This window comes from Mustelus asterias, chromosome 4, assembly GCF_964213995.1.
Source record: "Mustelus asterias chromosome 4, sMusAst1.hap1.1, whole genome shotgun sequence".
Classification (NCBI taxonomy): Eukaryota; Metazoa; Chordata; class Chondrichthyes; order Carcharhiniformes; family Triakidae; genus Mustelus; species Mustelus asterias.
In genome coordinates this window covers 68,612,504-68,617,499 of record NC_135804.1, presented here as the reverse complement: position 1 = coordinate 68,617,499, position 4,996 = coordinate 68,612,504, and positions in this window count along the sequence as shown.

Sequence of the window (4,996 nt, the reverse complement as noted above, 5' to 3'; positions counted from 1 at the left end):
ACATGGTCTGTGAGTTAATAGGTTGTGATGAACAAAGCATCGTAGCTGTGAGGGACAGCTCGGTGGATAGGATATTAGGATGTAGATAGGCTAGAAAATTGGGCGGGGATCCTGGATTCAGGATTCAATCCTGGACCGGGGAGCGGCGCGGGCTTGGAGGGCCGAAGGGCCTGTTCCTGTGCTGTATTGTTCTTTGGTCTTTGTTTGTTCTTTGTTCATTTCTTTCCAACCACATAAAACAATATGGAAACAGAGGATCTGGGTCTCCTTCATATTTGTCTAAGACAATATGTGATGAACTTATTCAGCTTATGAGTAATAGAGTAAGAGAATCAGTTTTGGATGATTTGAGAAAAGCAGGCTACTTCAGTTTGTCTGTGGACTCTACACCAGATCTTTCCCACGTGGATCAACTAAATGTTATAGTAAGATATGTATCACCTGATGATGGTTTACCTGTTGAACGCTTTCTAACTTTCTTAGAGTTGAAAAATCACAGTGGTGAATTTATGGCGGATATGGTGGTGGACTATCTAAGTAAAGTCTGCAAAATTGATTTCAGTAAGTGACGAGGACAGTCTTAGAATCATAGAACAATAGAACCCTACAGTGCAGAAAGAGGCCATTCGGCCCATCGAGTCTGCACCGACCACAATCCCACCCAGGCCCTACCCCCATATCCCAACATATTTTATCCACTAATCCCTCTAACCTACGCATCTCAGGAAACTAAGGGGCAATTTTCTCATGGCCAATCAACCTCACCCGCACATCTTTGGACTGTGGGAGGAAACCGGAGCACCCGGAGGAAACCCACGCAGACACGAGGAGAATGTGCAAACTCCACCCAGACAGTGACCCGAGCCGGGAATCGAACCCAGGTCCCTGGAGCTGTGAAGCAGCAGTGCTACCCACTGTGCTACCATGCCGCCCCTAAGGCTCTCCAGGATCCACAGATTGCACTTACGGCATGTAAAAATCTGCACATATCACTTTCCCACTTTGTGAAAAATATTCGAGAAAACTTTGATGATATTGAACAAGAAGCTAAATCCAAACTGCCTGATGTAGATTACAAGTGTGCAGAGAAAAGGAGGAGGGTGAGAAAAAAACAAGCCTACGATGGAGCTGCGTCTGATGCTGATGAAGAGCTGTCTCCAAGAGACAGATTTTGAGTGAAATCCTTCACACCTCTAATCGATGTCTTTGAAGCAAACTTGAGAAGAAGAGCACCAGTCTACAATTATGCTGCAAACAAAATTTCATTTTCAGTTGATTGAGAAGCTTCTACTGCGTGAAGCAGTAGAAACTTTGTTGAATGAGTATCCAAACGATGTTGATATTCACCTTACGGGGGAACTGAAGCACTTCGATGCTTTTGTCAAGCAGAATTATCCAGGAAAATAACAAATTTGCCACAAAGACCTGTCTCAAATCATCTTCCAAGACAAGATTCATTTAGTTTTCCCTGATGTGGAAGCAATATAACAACTATTCTTATGCCTAATGGTAACAAATTGTTCAGGAGAACGGTCATTTTCACAGGTAAAGAGAATCAAAAATGAACTGAGAGCAACCATGTCTCAAGACAAACTGTCTGCACTTAGCATCATGTGCATAGAAAGCGATAAGCTGCGTAGCATATCATTTGAGGACATAATTCATGATTTTGCTTTTGAGAAATCAAGAAAGAAAATGTTTTAAGTTGTATCTGATATCAGTTTTCTGATTTTGCAAACAATTTCATTATTACTTATATTAATAAAAGTGATCCTGATTGCTTATTTTGTCAGCATTTTGTATATATGTATTAATGTATCTTAAAATTATTTTAAAAGTTACATTTAAGTATTGTTTCCAGGGTATACTATATTATAATCTATGAGAGAGATCAAGCCAGCCAAATGATAAATATGTAATCAGTAAATGCATTCATTTGAAAATAATTTGTATTTTTCATTTTAAATACCTTGCGAATAAATAATTAAAAGGCATAATTATGTATTCAATATTTTTTGTAGCGACCCAAGGTCCTGTTTTGATACGCACCTTTGTGAGATCTTTTGGTGTAACTTTTTAACAAGGGGCCTCCAATCTTTATGTAGCTCAGGGCCTCACCAAGTCTAAATCCAGCGCTGGCCGGAGGAGAGAACAGAGATAAGGAAAACAAGGATAAAAAGATGAACGTGAGATATTGCTTAATCAGAAAGTAATTTGGTCAGTTAGCACAGGGGTAATGGGTGAACTGGACTTGTAAACTGAATAATGGCATGGAGAGCAGAGTTTTAGATGACCTCGAGTTCACGGAGGGTACAAAATTGCAGAATGTTCAGGAGCGCGTTGTAACAGTCTAGACAGCGATGGTTGACGGTTTGTTTCATCAGCAGATGAACTGAAGTAAGGACAACGTTGCGAAATGTCTTAATGGGCGGCACGGTGGCACAATGGTTAGCACTACTGCCTCACAGCGCCAAGGACGCAGATTCAGTTTGCACATTCTTCCCCTGTCTGCATGGGTTTCCTCCGGATGTTCCAGTCTCCTCCCACACTCCAAAGATATGCAGGTTAGGTTGATTAACCATAATGTCATGGGGCTTAGCAGGGTAAACGCGTGCAGTTTACGAGGATGGGGCTTGGGCGCAGGCTTAATGGGCCCAATGGTCTCCTGTAGGGATTCCATAATGCCATGGATGTTTTGCCAGATGATAGTTTCTCGGTTAAAGATGTCACAAGTTTTGTGGACAGTCCAGTTCCGCCTCAGACATTTGCCCGGGAGAGTGGTGGAAATGATACCAATCGAATAGAGTTTGTAATAGTGACTCAAGGCAATAGCTTCCATCTTCCAAATCCAAGGCAATATATGCTTATCTAGTACTGGATGTCGCGCAAGAACAGGGATTAGAGAGAACTGGAAGACTGAGGTCCAGCCGGACATTTCCAGTGTACATGTTCAAACCAACGCTATATTTTTGGATGGCTTTGTTGACGGGTTATATGCAAGTCAAAGTAGAGTAAATGTCAAGTGTCGATTCTTGGGGGTATCAAGGAAAGAAATGTCAAATTCAGGCGATATTCTGGCTATGAATTAGATAGTTAACAATGGAACACGATAACTACATTCAATCTAGTAAGACGAAGTGAAGAAATATTGAAGGAAGATGATGTGGTCAACTAAGTCGAAGTGTTTTCTACAGTTCCATAATAATGCTTCGGGCATACTTTATTGTTTGAAAAGTTTCCTTGTTTTTTTCGGGATGTGGGTAGTTCGGGGGTGTGTAAGCGGGGGGTGGGGTGGGAGAGTTGGGTGTGTGGAGCGGGAGGGAGGGGGGAGTGATAATGGGCGAGGGCGGGTTGTAGTTCCGAGGGGTTGAAAGGCACTACGTAGTCATCTTTGTTTTTCTTGTCCTGTTATTTCTCTATATTTCTTCAAGCTTAGTGTGCTTCACCAAAAGCCTCGGCATTGGTCAAGTTTTAAAAATAAACATTCTCACTTTCCTTGCTTATTATATTATAAACACTGCACAAGATCAGGAAACGCAGTCTGATATTTTCCCCAGTTTCTCATGATCTATTTAAGACCCTTGAGTTGACGCCGCCACACCTTCAGCCCTCGTTCTGCAGGTAAGACCCACAAAAATAATTAGGGCCCTGCACGGCGATGTCTGTGGAAAGTTTACACAACAGCATGTGCATCTTACAGCCTGGATCAATAATACAAGAACAGGAGTACACTATAAGGTCCATCGAAACTGCCAATTACCTTCAACACGATAATGGCTGATCTTGGGCTTCAATTCCAGTTTTTACTGGTGTTATATTTATTAACATCCAACCTGTTGTCACCTTTCCAGTATCGAGGGAAGTTTCACAATTCATGGACAGCGCGTCCCGAATCTCTGCAGCCGTGACTTCTAAAACCTTCCAGTGTAGGCGTGAAGATTTCCCAGATTTTAATCCATTTAATTTTCTCGGGCCCTGACTGTTTGCTTTATTAATAACCGTAGGTTTCGCGCGCCTTTAGCACCAATTTTGTCCTTCATTTCTGATATGCAACTTGTGTTTCCTACTGTGAATACAGACAACCAGCTATTTGTTCAAGACGAACTTGCAAACAACTGAATTAGGAGCTAAAATGGGTAACTCGGCCCCTCCACCAAAATGCATTGAGATCATTGCGAATCCGATTTTAACCTCAAAACAACATTCTGTCCTTCCCCTTGTACCTTTTCACCCCATTTCTTACCATGGAACTTCTTACCGCTGCCTTATAGATATTCAAGCACACGTCCAAAACACTGAATTGAGGAAGAGAATTTCAAAGTCTCACATCCCTTGAAACATTTCTTTTTAATCGCTGCCTTAAATTGGAGACTCCTTATTTTTAAACAGTGACCCAAATTTTAGATTCTCCCACAAGAATAGTCATTCTTTCCAGATCCACCCTGTCAAGTCCCCTCAGGATATTATGCTTCAATCAAGTCGCGTCTTGCTCTTCTAAACTCCAGCTGATACAAGCCTCGTCTGTCCAGTCTTTTTTCAAAAGGTAACACACCCATTCCAGCTATTAATCGAGTAAACCTTTTCTGAAGTGCTTCCAAGGTATTTATATCTTACTGTAAACGGTACTCAGAATGTGGTTGAACCAATGCCCTATATAACTAGAGCAAATCTCTCGTTAAGATAACTATCCTCTTGCGTTTTGTACACTTGTAACAGCGCTTCCAAACTATTCTTATATTCCTTGTTCATTTGCTCTCATAATCTACTTTTTTCGCTTTTAAAATCAACATTTTAAACACCTTTGATGGTTTCCAAAACACTCCCAGTCCAAGACAAATCACTATTCCATGCAACTTCATAAACCTCTTTAAAAAGTCTACCCTTAACTTCCTGATTAATCCACGGTTGAATTTTCGTGCTGATATCTTGTTATTCAATTGCATGATTTTTGCTTAACATTTTTACATTTCTTAAACAATTTTTTGATGCGAATGTT